At 33.2% G+C, this 15,046-nt stretch overlaps 2 non-coding genes across 2 annotated transcripts; both read left to right on the forward strand.

The window, feature by feature from the left end:
* The first annotated feature begins 8,478 nt into the window (after positions 1-8,478).
* On the forward strand, positions 8,479-8,593 carry LOC142611478 (small nucleolar RNA U19). The gene has a single exon (XR_012840061.1). It is a non-coding gene; the product is annotated as a small nucleolar RNA U19 (small nucleolar RNA).
* Positions 8,594-8,715: 122 nt separating this feature from the next.
* LOC142611485 (small nucleolar RNA snoR138) lies at positions 8,716-8,862 on the forward strand. The gene has a single exon (XR_012840067.1). It is a non-coding gene; the product is annotated as a small nucleolar RNA snoR138 (small nucleolar RNA).
* Positions 8,863-15,046: the final 6,184 nt, after the last annotated feature.

Below are 15,046 nucleotides of genomic sequence, written 5' to 3' on the forward strand. Positions count from 1 at the left end.
ATTTGATTAATAAATTTTATTCTAATTGTTGAAACTTGTCATGGTGGCTCTCAATTTCAAATATATTAACTGAATTCCTGGATCGCAAAGATTATATGGCTGAAGAGCAAGAGTATAAAATGTCTCTCACGGTTTAGAATTTCACATATCAAGAATCAATTTCAAATCTTAGAATATCATACTCAAAGGGTCCAAATTTCACAATCTAATACCCGCAAGGCCTTTTTATGTTTATATTATATCTACAACGTAAATTTACATTTTAGATATACAAAAAGTGATAAATATATATATATAAATGTGTACAACATTTGCCACTTTTTATATCTTTACCATGTAAATTTTTATTGTACCGTAAAAGAAGAATTCCTCCTTTTCATGATTTATTATAAAGGGGATTCCAAGTTCACATATCCAAATGCTCATGATCCATTATCAAGTGGATCCAAAATACATATATAATTGGCCAGGGTGTCGACCGGAATCCTCACCATCATTTTGGATGAGGCCTTTAGTTCAAATTCACCCTACAACCGAAGCCATAAACCATTCCCAAGATGCTTAGATTACAAAGGTGATGACAAAAAACATAAACCAAGTTGTAAGAGTTTAGAATATTTGAACTTAATACCTACACTGTTACACAAGCAAAACATAGGAGACATGCCAATTTCGAGACAAACAAAAGGGTATTCACTTAACATTCCTTTCATTAAAGTGAAGGGAGACTATACTATTATAGCTTGAAAAGAGAATTCAAAGACTTAGGTGCAAAGCAATTAGCAACGAATACGTGAGATGTGTTGTGAAATTTTAAAATACTTGAAAGTACACAAACCGTCAAACCATACCATAGTTTAGTTTGGTAAGTGTGAGGGTGAACCCACAGACACCAATGTGAATATAGGCACAGACACTAATGTGAATATAGGAAAATCAGCCGAATCTCAACTAAATAAATCCTAATATAGTTAAGTAAAAAGCGGATGTTTTAAAATTAAATAAAACTAAACAAACAATTAACTTAAGCAAAGAGATATTTAAAAAAAAAAAACAATATAGAGATGTAAAAAAAAATCAAGAGAAAGGAATTATGATTTTGAAATTCACTTTATGAATTCATATTAGCAAATATTCATGATCATTAGTTTTTCCCAAATTACTGCATGATAATCTAGAATTCAATATTGTTATCAAGGAAGATATTCTCAGTAAAATTGCTATTTTAAAATCTAAAGCATGCTACTTTCGCTTCCTAAATATAAAATCAAATCATTAATTGTATTCATTGACAAACAAATCACAAAAATCATTCAACTTTAAAATCAAAAAATTGTAAGCCAAGCATTCAATTGATTAAGATGATCCTAAATCATGAAAAAAACATGATTGATCTTATATTTAGAATCCTATCTTTGTCAATTGATATGTAACAAGAACAATTAAATCATTAAAGAATAATCACTATGGGAAAATCAAATCGTATAAATAAATAGTGATAATCATTAACAAGGTTTCATCATCAACCAAAATTAAAAATTTATTCATTCATGGTCATTGAAATAAAACACAATAAGCAAATGATAAAAATTAAACTAAACAAATAAAACAATAACAGACCAAAGGAGAAAAGTCATTGCGTTGTTGTTAGAAGAAAAACCATAGAGTAACTGCACGTGCGAAGACCTTCTCCTCTTTCTCACTATATGATTTTCTTCTATTTGGCCACCTTTTTATGTTCAGTCCTAGCCTCTTTATATCTCTCATCATTGTAGAGAAACTCTAAAAGAATAATGATATTTAGATTGTGAAATTCGTCAAATTTTCAGGTCCATGTTGAAAGGATGATTTTGACCTAATAAAAGTGTGAATTTGGGCAACTACGAAGTTGTAGCCCTTTGAGTTAACTTTCCAGTCTAACTTGAATAATTGCAATCCATTATTTGAGTCGAGAGTTATGCTCGAAATACAAAGACATATGCAGAAAAATCTTGATTCCAAATTTTGACTTTTTTCAATTTTTTTCTCTTTCCAATTGCCTTTTTTTCCTCATTTGATTAGGTTTCACAGCATATTGTAGGCCTTTGAGTATGATTTGGGTTCAACGCACTTGAGTAGAGTCCATAATTATGCTTTACATAAAACCCATTAACATGTTGTGGTGGGCCTTTTTGAGATTGTGGACTAGGCTTCCTCTTGCCACACTATAGCCCAAAGGTTCTGGATAAGAGAGTCAAGACCAGTCTGATTACAACTCACCTTAATCTAGCTTATGCGCAAACTAGAGCCCCTTTGTAAATACCTTGGTCACATGCCCATAGCAGATGAGACTGTTATAAGAAAGTTATGGCAGGCAAGTGTAATATAAGAATAATAAAAGAAATGCGCTTACTGTTAGCCAGGACAAGCAAAGAATTTCCAACCAAAATAAAGAAAAGCGCAATATGACAATAGAGACGCAATAAAATGTCAATAATGCAGATGAGATAACACCAATTTTTAATTGATAAGAAAACAAAGAAGAAAAGGTTAGTCTGGCGCGTTTGGTTGCCTTACGGAAATTACCCACTTTGAGAGAATGGGCCTGAATGGCTTATGTTCAAAAACTTAATCCTCAATAGAGGGTAGGCTTTTAGAGGGAAAGAAGGAATTAACATATTAGTGCATGACTGCCATCTCACTCTTGACTATTCTCTTTGTTTTTCTTTCTAACGCTCTTTCTTTTCTCATTTTTGCTTCTCTGTTTATTAAACCTTTTTTTTTTTTTTCTGAGTTCTTATTCTTTTCGTGGTTCTCTTTGTGTTGTTGTGTCCCCCCTACTGTGCACGACGGAGGCCCCTTTTATATTGCTTGTCGTGACTGGTTTTTACCATTTCACCCCTTAACCACTTTTGTCTTGGTGTGGGTGTCCTTCCAAACCACTCACTAGTTTGTCAGTTGTCCAGCTACCACCACTTACCAGTACTGGCCGTGCCACATCCCATTACTAGACAAAGAGTCTTATTTTCTTTGCTTGTTCACTATGGCATTCCCATCTGGATAAGGGTGGGCATTTTCTCTCACTATCTCTCATGGCATGCACCTAGTGATTTAAACTCATCTTTCCCTCTTTTGGGTAGTATGTCATCCCAGCAAGATATTTTCCCAAAAGATTTTGACCGGGAACCCCAGAATAGGCTTCCCCTTTCTCCCCACCGCTAGACCATACCCTCTCTTATCTCTGGCCCATGGCTCACCACTCCTATATTGGCTGCGTACAAGTTGGTGGTGCCTGAACCTTGTGTGTGCTCCACCTCTATGTATATCCATTGTTTGTCTACTGTTCATGCGTTTGCCATGACCTGAAGGCTCGTCTATGCATTCTAATGCTCATTTTTGGCTTCTTGTGGCATGTATGGATTTCTGAGCCTTTGTTCTATATAACTTGCTTCCTTCCTGGACTGCTCCTTTCTTGATTATGGGTTTTCCTTCTTTTAACTAGTTCTTTGTTCTTTCTGTGGGTCTGCTTGCACTTTTGTCATGCCATCTTGTCATTCCTGCTGTGCTATTGTATGACCCATGCTTGTTGAGCATTTTTTTGGGTTTGCTTTATACTTTCCTTTTGCTTGATTCCAGTGGCTCAATATTATCATTGGGCTAGTATTCATGTTTTTTCGGGCTTCCTTGGCCCATCCCATTGCTTCCGAGCTTCCTTGGCCCATTTCATCCTTTTGGGCATCCTCGACCTATCTCCTTCTCTTGGGCATTCCTAACCCATTCCAATTCTTCACTCTCATGGGCTTTTGCTAAGTCTTTTGGGCTTCCTCGGCCCAAATTTCCATATCCTTTTCCTTTGGGATTTATGGGCTTCCCATCAACCCCTTACTCACTTAATGCATTACTTCAAGTCTCTTTGACCCATTCTTGCTTGCTTTCTATTTCTCATAGTGCCCATGGGTTTATAACTTCTTTCTCTGGGCTCCCTTAGGCCCGCATGCTTTCTTTGAGGCCTATTCGCTATTTTCTAGGCCCTTGATCCATTGTTCCTGCAATTCGGGTTTGATGGTTTTCTAACTCAATTTACTAACTCTTTTCCTCCCATATTGTTGGGCTTCTTCCTGCTATTAGGCCTTCTTGCCAAAATTCAACACATGTAAAGTCTTTATTATTTAAAAATAGAGATAATTCATACTCAATCATGAAATAACATAAAAGTAAGGTTACATATGCAAATATGGAAGTACTTTGTTTTATATATTTGATGCACATCAATGAAAACTAATAGTCGAGAGCGATATTCTTAGATTCTAATTGGCACAAAGGAAGCATACTCAAGTAAATTTATTAATGAGTATAGCTAATATCAATATGATATTGATAACTTTGATCAAAACCCTCGTCTTTTGCCTATTCACCATTCTTGTAACATAAAATTCATTTTAATTGGGTGCAAACATATGTCCATTTATGAATAAATCCCAATATTGCTTGATACCAATGTTTAGGTCAATAATGTTAGTTCTAACATTATACCAAAACAAGAATTTGTGTTTTTCTGTTTTGACATTAGGTCGTGGATGTTGGGGGTAATATATTTGCAAATTTATTCCTTAATTTTAACCTTTATTTTAAAATTATCTTTATACTTAAATGTTTAAAAAAATTTATTAGCATCATCTGATGGATGGAAAATATTAACGTAGTTAATGAAATTCATAAAACAGGTCACTTTGATAACATAGATCATATAACATGCCTAAATTCTGTTTGAAATGTTAGCATTTTTTAAATTCATTGGATGATTGATGATTGTGGGGGCTAGAAATTATCATAAAGGTCCTGAAAACCTTTAAGAGAAACTCCTACTTAGATAAGCGATTAGCACAATTTATTTATCTAATGAACAAGTTGAAAACTCCACAATGGGAAGCTTAAACAACTAAGTTACGGAAGCGAGATTGTATTAATATTACAAGCAACAACCATTACACACTTTTCCCGTGGTACTGGGACTCAAAGATAAAGGAATATCTCATCTCCTATTTTTGTTTTCTCTTGCTTAGTCTATTTTTCTCATGCCCCCCTTTGTTGCCCTCCCCTCCTTTTTTATAGGCCTTCTCCTTTCCTTATCCCTCCAGATAGCTTACCCCTAGTTGGATCTTTTTGGTATATTTTCCCTTCTTCTATTGGTTTTCCCTCCATTCTTATCCTGAAATAGGGCTTTTGGGGGGGTGTTTGCACTGTTCAAGTTGTCCTATATTTATTCAATGTGGTAGAGATTAGCTGGAGAACCACTCATTAATACAATGGTGACGATATTTGTGATCCTTATCCTCTCAAGGAGTTTCCGAGGTATACATAGTGAGAATGACACCTTGGTTTAAGAAAAGGAAATTGGTTCTCCGGGATCACTCCTTTATATTCTCCAAGGTCACCCGTGTTTATTACCTCGGGTGAGAGTTTCAAATGTTGGTGGCATATCCAGAACTCTTCGGGAATTATCTAGGGGGTCACTTCCCTTTATGATTCATAGAGATGGGCCTAGCCTATCCTTTCTAGTATGAGCTTTCAAGCTTTTTGGGCCTCGGCCCAGAATTGAATCCACTCCCCACACAATGATAAAGACTTTTTTTTTTTTTTTGAAGTATTCCATCCATTGATTGGATGATAATAAGACCCTTTTTCGAACATATTTTAAAGTATTGAGACTAAAATATAACATTTTAGCGTATAAGGATGATTTTGAAGCTAAAGTCAAAGATTGGGACCAAATATACAGTTCAACCTTTCTTTCTTTTTTGGGTCCATAGGAGACGTTTATGAATGAAACTACTATGGCAATTGCCAGTGGGAAAGATGACCTAATAAGAGAGAAGAAATAAGTAACAAAATGAAGAAATAAAAAGATAAAAGTCTAATGGATAGTGACTTTTTTTAACCATCTAAGAGTATTTGTATCAACTCATGTAAAAATTTATGTTTATTTAGCATAAGAACTTACTTTTCCTATTTTACACAATCACTTTTTAAAAACACCCAAATCAGATTATCTATTTCACACTCTATTCTATTCAAATAATCACTTCTCTTTTTATTTTTTTATTTTTATTTTCCCTTTTTATTTTGTCCTTATCTCTATTGTCTCTCACATTTCATCTCAAACGTCTCCCTCTCCTCTCAGCTTTATTTCCTCTCAACTCTGTCCTCTCAACTCTATCTCCTTTTCAAAACACCTCTCTATCTTTTTATTTGCCCCTCTCTCATAGTCAGATTCTCTCTCTCTCTTTCTCTCTCAAGCATCGATCTTCGCCACAAGCATCGAGACCCGTTCCCATCAACACATAAGCACCAATCTCTATTCTAGTCAACCACCCACAAATTTGCAACAGTGCTCTCTCTCTCTCTCTCTCTCTCTCTCTCTCTCTCTCTCTCTCTCTTGGTGTGTTCGTATGGATGTGTTTGTGTGTAACAGAGGAAAAAGAAGCATAATCGTGAGATGAGGGAGAAGAAAAGAAAAGAGTTTGGTTTGCATAGAGAAGAGAGAGAAAAAGAAGCAAAATTGTGAATTAGTAAAATAATAGAATACACGGTTACAGTAACCGTGTATATTTACATAGAAATCAACATCTTCTATCCCACTCTCCCTATCCCACTTTGTGTTCCACAAATAAAAACTTGCCATGTGTCCACTTATTTAAGCATATCCTAATTTTCTACTATTTTTTATTTGATTACATAAAATAAATTTATAATCCAATACATCCTTGCTGCCACCACCAACCCTAGCCAACATCACTCCATCGGTGCCACTAGCAATGGTCTATGATGACATCAACACCGCCACTTATGGTTGCCCACCATGCCAAGGTCTTTGAGCAAATTGAGAGAGGTAGAGTTAGAGGAAAGGATGGTGGATCTAACACAATACACCCCCACCAACATCTCCACCAACCTTCGCCAGAGTCAACACCATCAACCAATGATGGCCATCCACTGCCAGCGTCGCCAAGGATGTAAACCCCATCTCAAACCACTGGACTTTTCTTCTAGTTCTAGGGATCCTTTTGGTTTTGATTGCTGTACGTTGGATTTGTTTATGTTGTTTTATTTTCCATTATTTCATTGTTGATTTTGTTTCTTAATACAAAATGAAGAAAGATGAGAAATTTAATTGTTAGGTATTGTTCGATGGGTTCTAATATAAATTCAAAAATGAAGAACGATGTGAAATTCTGCATTCTATTATTGTCCAACGGGATTGAGAAGGGGTAGTGGCTTGGATGTCCGGTGGTGTTTTAGATCAGGCGATGGTGGTTGCCGTGAGTGATCACGTCAAGGGTGAAGGTAGTTGACGCTGGCCAAGGTTGATGGTGGTGGTGTTTGGATTCTTATTATATTTTGGTAATTAAATTAAGAAAAACATAATAGGAGGATTTAATTAAATAAGGAGACATGAGGCAAGTTTTTATTTGTGGAACACAAAGTGGTACAAAAGATGTTGATTCTTTAGACGGTTGCTTGTAGCAAATCTGTAAATAATAAATATACACATTTATAGATAGATTGATGTGAGTAATTTTGGGGCTAAAATGTGTAAATTTCATATCGTTTTGTATTTCATATCGCTTTATATATATATATATATATATATTATTTTGAGAGCTTAACTGGTAAAATTCCTGATAATTGAATAAGAAATATATAGTTCAATCCTTGCCTACATCAAAAACTAATCGGTGTATTGGTCTGATGATAAATAGCTATCTTTAGGAACAGGTCATAGTTTGAAACTATTTTTAAATATTTATTAAATTGGGTAAACTATTTCGGGAAATTTTGTATAGAAGAGTGAAAGAAGATTAACTTTTTATGACAACTTTTTTAATTTTCCATAAAAAGCTTTCTAATATTAGTAATTAATATATGCCCTAAAGGCATATATTAACTGGCCCAAATTGTATTTAAATGACACATGCAATTTATAAACTTAACATAGTATATTCAATGGGGAAAATAAGGTTTTTTTGAGAAACATGAGGTAAGTAAGAATAAGGATGAAATTGAAATCATCCCAAGAAATTTAGGGACTAAAATGAAATGAGATTAACAAAAAAAAAAAAAAAACACACAAACTAACTTTACCCTTTTTTTTTTTTTTTTTTAGGTATATTCAAAAAGGCCTTTTTTTTAATAATAAATATAAATATAATGACCAAAAAAAAAAAAGAATAGCTTTTAGTTTTAATGGTTTTTAGTCCAGGGCTTCCGACCAAGATAATTTCATATTTTAAATGAGGGTATTTTAGTAATTTCAGTTGTCAGCACTATCTTATAAAGCCGAAAGATCTGAAACCCTAATCTCACAGTGTGGCAGCTCAAGTCGGCTAGAAAATCAACTTCATTGTCTCTCTTATTGTGTGGGTGTGGGGTTTGAATTTGGTGTGATGTAACAAAGTGTGATTTGCCTCAAAGAGTAGCCGTATGAACTTTGGATTTCATACCTGGCTTAGTTAGGAGGCAGATATCAAACTTACAAAAAAAGGCCTTTTTGAATTTACGGGGACTCTTTTGTATCTCTCTCATCTGTTTTCCCCCAAACAAGCCTTTCACATTTTTCTCTATTTTTTACTATCACATCTACTACTCTCTCTTTTTTTTTTCTTCTCTTCTTTTATGGGGTTTTTGATACATTAATATATGTATGTTTTTTTTTGTTTTTTTTTATTGAGGGTTTCGATTGCCTCAGAATAACCAGATGGTGCAAATAAAAAAGAAAAAACGCCGTGTGGTTCAGACAGGGGCACACAGTAATCTGAATCTGTTTGAGGGTAAGGAACGCCTCTTCTCTTTTACTGTTCCTTTCCTAGATGGCTTCAAACATTCTTTTTCATTTTTTTATTTAAATTTTGTTCGGTTTTTGTGATTGATATTTTGTCAATGTTGTATTTATAATTTTACTATATTTTGTTGTTATTTGATTTTCGAGGTAATGAAGAATAAAGTTGCGATAACAATAAAAAAAAATTATAGTATTTGAGTGAAATACATTTTCATTATAAAGTGATTGAAAAATCTCTACGTGATACATACATAAATTTGGAATTATGTGTCCATTAGGAGTATGTCGTCTCTCATACACATGCTGTGGGGCCCGCTTCTGCGTAAGAGACACGGCGTATACGCCGGATACAAGATATAATCTTTCGTCCAATTAGAGGAATTGTAGGAGTGTAGTTTTCTACGAAGGGGATGCGTGTTTTTGTTTGTGTAGGTTGGTGTCCACAGTGGTAACACTGGAAGAGTTGGGATGTTGAGAATTAGTAGGAGCCAAACAAAGTGATGTGACCTGAGAAATAATAGGTGCCATTAGTAATTTAGTTTATTTACTACTGTTTTACTAATGATTGAATTGTTATTATCTTTTATTTTTTGTAATGATAGAGTTTGTTTTCAGTTGTTAGTGCATACGCATAAGTAAATGCAAATTTTTTTTTCATTTTGCACGTTTAAAACTTACTTTTTTTTATTTTACACATCTATTTTTACAAAATATCTACATTAGTTTGTCTATTATACACATTTGTTTAACCTGCACATCATTTTTGCAAAGACTGATGTGCGAATTTTTGATATAAGTGTATAAAATTGAGCACTTTTTGTATTTTAGAAGACTATTCACAAGCTGGTGGGTTGCTCCTAGCCTAATAGTCTGGATAGTTGAGTCATTGTAGCTCAATGTTTGTTTAGATTGTAATGTAGTGGAGTCTTTATTTTTCGATTATTAAGTTGTAGCAACTGGTATAATAAGCCTAATTATATTGGATCCTAATTGGTTTCTCTTTTTTTCAATTGTTAAGTTGTAGCAACTGGTATAATAATTTTAATCAAATTGGAACCAAAACATCATGATTTTCTCAATTTAATCCAAAAGGTTCACAGATGTCAGGATTTTCACAAATCGAATCTAAACTTTTATCTCTTGTTATCTTTTGTTATTATTAAATATCAAGTGTTGCATTAAAACAACCAAAATTTTATTTCTTTGCCCTCTAAATATTTATATTTTCTCTCTCCAGAAATTGTTTACATTTTCTCTTTCCAGAAATTGTTTACATATCGCTATGTTGTAGCCGCCTCTCACAAAACAAGGCAAATTAATGGAGATAATTACAATACATCATCAAAGTTTGATAGTCCAAGTTAGACATAAAACAAGGGGGTAAATTCTTTAAGAAAAACAGAAACATGAGTAATGGCAGTGGAAGGGTAAAGTTGCAGCAGTTACAAGGACTTGTTTGGTAATCGGATGTTTTTAGTTTTTAAATAATATTATACTTATTTTTATACATTTATTTATTCACAATTTTTACACATTTATTTATTCAGAAGTATTTTTAAAAAATACAAACATCGTTACTAGAAGCAAGAGTTTTTTTACTCCCAAACTCTTTGCCTGAACTCTGAAGCTCTTATTTTTTAAATTTTATTTTGCTGAGAAACTCTGAAGCCTTCTATGTTTAAAATGGATAATTTTAAATTTTAGAGTCTAAAATGTAAAATGCAAATGTTTGAGATAATTTTGATTTTGATACAAGTTTACAATTTTGAACTTTAAGCCATAATGTTTGATATCATTTATAATGTTTTCAATGGTTTAGAAACTTGGAACCGAATTGCCCGGTGATACATGGGATTAAATACATGTTTTTAATTTTTAAACAGTATTACATATTTTTTTAATTACACGATATTTTTTAAAAATACAAATATAATTATTAAATAAAACATTTTAAATATTGTTAGCAAATCGCACTTGAAGCAGTTAACAATTGAACCAGTCACGATTCCATTGGTTAATTAAACAGTGACGGACATTCCACGTTGATTAGATGCTGCAAGTCTGCTTTCATGTTGATTTCCTTCCTTCTAGCAAGGTGCCCTTTTCCCATTGCAAACGTGTTCCATTCTTCCTCAATCACTGAGGATCATAACATGGTTGAATCCGAACCTTTAATAAGGCCTCCACGAAAAGAAATCCTCCTGGTTGGGGGAGGAGAGAGATATAAAATGGGAACAAAATTACATATATAGCCTTATTTTTAAAATTTTCACAGGGTAGGTTGTAGTTAGTCTTAAAATTTAAATAGTTTGCATATTTCCAACCCATGGGTTCAACTTGATTCTTGTGAGTTAGGTTGAATATTTTTAATTCATATGGTGAATTGGGTTGAAAAACTCCTTAACTCGACAATCCAACTCATACACACCTTAAATATAACTATATAAGATAAAATTCTCAACTCTTTTATTAAAAAATAAAATAAGAATTAATTTTTTTAAAAAAGGGGTTCTATCTTCCCTACCCTCATTTCTCACTCTTCATAAACTTCTCGCTTCTCACTACTCAAGCAATGTTGCATTTCTAATCTATATCATCTCATATTAACTGGGTATGTTTCTTTAGTTGTGCTTACCTCAGCTTTTGTTTAGATGGCTTTTTATATTTCAACAATTTTATAAAATTTTCAATTTTACCAAAATTGAATAAAAGAAAAAAAAAACTTTCGAACTATTTTTTTGGTTATTAGTTATTACACCTCTAATAATAGAATTAAAGGTAAAAAGTTTGAGTACATAAAAACTTAGCTTTGCCAAAGGCCAAAGCAACCAACACCACCAGTGGGTTACCAAACTTAGCTAAAAGAACTTCACATTTATTTGCTTCTTGTTACATGTGATCCACCTAAAACCCAGTGAATCTCTTCAAGAAGCTCTTGTAGCTAATGGACCCAAAAGTAGGCTAATGTTAACCTTTGACATAGAACAAGTGCCCTGGACTTTCTTGAGAATTGGATGTTCAGAATTTAAGCACAATTCTTTGTCTCTAGTGTGTGGTGCAATGACATCAAGAAATTTGCTAACTTGTTCCACAACACTCCCTCCCCGTCTGCCACAAAGATTGAACTTGGAAGGCTCGTAACCCTTTGGGTAAGGTTTGCCAAGGAGTTTAGTGGGGTGTGGAGGCTTCCTGAAGAAAAAGTACTTGGGCTCTCGTTCAAGCAGATTGAGCAGTAACATTTGACAAGGTAAGATACTGTGAATTGGGTCTGCCACCTACTGCGTGACTCCTTCAAGTTGGCCCCCTCTAGAAGCATGTTGTATCTACCATTGTTCGTCCTGGCCTCCTTGAGAAGACAGCTCTTTGCCGATTTCTGATTGGGACTGTTGCATATTTCTCCTTGCTCCCTTTTCTTTTTCCCACTCCCCATGGACTTGGAGTCACCAATAAATATAGGGCTCTTTTATTTTTTTATGCCCAAATCCAATTATGAATATAGAGATGGAAAATTCTTGTATGAGACTGTCTCATAAGACCTATGTCTTAATGACATGTTTGTCTCACACACGTGAGACTTATATGTCATTGAGACATCGGTCTCATGAGACTGTCCCATGAGATACTTTCTCATATAGAGAGTTTGGTTTGGTCCCACCACAACCAAGTAATGCAATTTTGGAGAACCAACCTATCACTATGTACCAGCAACCAATCCAATAACCAATGCAAACACGAAATTATCAATTAGGCTATAAAGTAATTACATAGCAAATATTAATTATTTCAAGCCACAAATTTTCTACAAACGGGCGTAGCCACAAGGCCTTGGGCCCTAACTTTCAGTCTTATATATTAGGCTCAAAGCTCTATAAAAACTTGTGAGATTTGAGACTTTGGAACAACATGGCTTCCCCAAATATCTAAGCTTACACAAGAGGTTTTTTTTTTTTTTTTTTTTTTCAAAAGGGTTGATATCTCCAATGGTTTATCTAGTTTAAGATTACTATTTTGGAGAGTTGTGTTGCTTTTTGCTCGTTTGTTGATGCCTTCTCCCTTAAATAGGTTGTCGGTGGCGAAATTTCCCCTTTGACAAATATAGTAATTGGGTGGCCAAAACCAAGTCTTAACATTAGGTTTAAGATATGGCCCAAAGGCTATTAATGAAATTTAGAAAAATTATCTTTTTATGCTTTACACCTAAGTTAGGCCTAGTAACTAGTAAGAATCTTAATAAGACCCAAATGTTTCCTACAACAAATAATTAAAAATTTTCCTCAAACTTTCTTTTGCATTACATTAGTTTCTAGTTTTTTTATTAATAGGTAAAACTACAATTTGCACACGTTAACTTCACCAAAAAATCATTTTAGTCCTTTCATTTTGAAGTTAATCATTTTAGTTTAATAACTTCACCCAAAATCATTTTAGTCATTTAAATTTGAAAAATGTCATTTTAATCACATAACTTTACCCAAAAATCAATGTGATCTTATAAGTTGGTAGCTTTGAGTAATCTTTGTGTAAACTTACCGGACTAAGTGAGTTATTAATGAACTAAAATAATTTTTGGATAAAATTACTAGACTAAAATGACAAACTTCAAACTTAATGAACTAAAACGATTTTTAGACAAGATTACTAAACTAAAATGATTAACTTCAAACTTACAATTCTCAAACAAAATTGACATGTGTAAAATATATTTTTGTCTTATTAATTCTAGTACAACAATTATATAGGGAGTTACTGGTTGTTTTATTTTATTAATACTAGTAGATTATCAAAAAAAAAATTATTAATACTAGTACACTAGTGCAGCAATTATGGATTACGATTTAATGTTTCGTATAAAACATAAACAGAAATAAAGTAACTTGTCATTTTTCCATTTGGAATTTTGAACACACCAAACAAAAAAGCAAGAGCAATTATCTCATATAGACGACTAATCAAAAAAGATTCCAAGCAATCATAGACACTAAGATTAACAGATGGTCTAGACTCTAGGCCTTTCGCCATATTCTTTTTTTTTTTTTTTTTGAAATGGGAATGATGTCATTAAACCTGAAGAGAGGAACAAACAAAGGTACCAGCAAGTCGCTGGAATAATTACAATGTTTTACTTTGGATTAACAACGACACAACTGGGGGTGTAACCCATTTCCAAGGGCAGGATGGCTCATTTTTATGTGCAAACTGAGCTAGTTCATGTGCTGGAAATGTGCTGAATCTTCAGTTTTTGGGAATGTTTATTGTCACTTCGAAGGTTCCCGCACACAAAGAGTATTCAAAGAGTATTAGGATCGTACATTTGTTTATTCATTTTGAAACAACTTTAAATATATTTTATTTTATTTATCATTAATGTTTCAGTGGTAGTCTGGTAGATAGTATATGTTGAAATCTAATTATACATTGATAAATATAAAAATTAATAAATATAAAAATAATGTCGAAGTATAACTTAACACTCCATGTATAAATTTATGCGTAAATGGCATAGTTTAATTTTTTTTTTTTTTTTTATAAACAATGGCATAGTTTAATTATATTTTAATAAATGTTCAAATTGTATTAAAGTGAGTGAAAATGCAAAAACTGTCCAGCACATGTTAAAGCAACCGATTAAGTTTTTTTTTTTTTTTTTTTACAAAATAGAATTTCTACTCTAGCTAAATCTAAGTGTATATATATGTGAAACTCTCTCTTGGAGACTTGAATTTCGGTCCTTACTTTCCATACCCTACAAACATTTATACTTGTAGAGTGACCACCTCATTAAGAAAAAACAATGGTACCGATTAAGTATTAAGATAGTTCATTTGTTCATCTACTTTAACACAACTTTAAATACTCTATTTTTTATTATTAAAGTTTTACTAGTGGATGGTGAGTGACGTAATCTAATTATGCGTTGAAAAATATAAAAATGATGTGGAAGTGCAACTTTAAACACTCTGCGTGTAAATTTGTGTGTAGAAGCATAATCTAATTATGCTTTAATAAATATGTAAATTGTGTCAAAGTTGGCGGACAAGCACAAAAAATGTCCAACACATGTTAAAGCAACCGATTGAATAGTCAGAAGGTAACACCTGTACATGGCACCAGACACATAATTCCAGTTGGGCACTCACATCAATTATTTTCTAGTGAACCTCACGTCACCATTCTTATAATTGGGTGGTACGTGGTTATTTAAATTTGGTCTAATAAAGAAAAATCGGG

The sequence above is a fragment of the Castanea sativa genome, chromosome 9, assembly GCF_040712315.1.
Source record: "Castanea sativa cultivar Marrone di Chiusa Pesio chromosome 9, ASM4071231v1".
Lineage (NCBI taxonomy): Eukaryota > Viridiplantae > Streptophyta > Magnoliopsida > Fagales > Fagaceae > Castanea > Castanea sativa.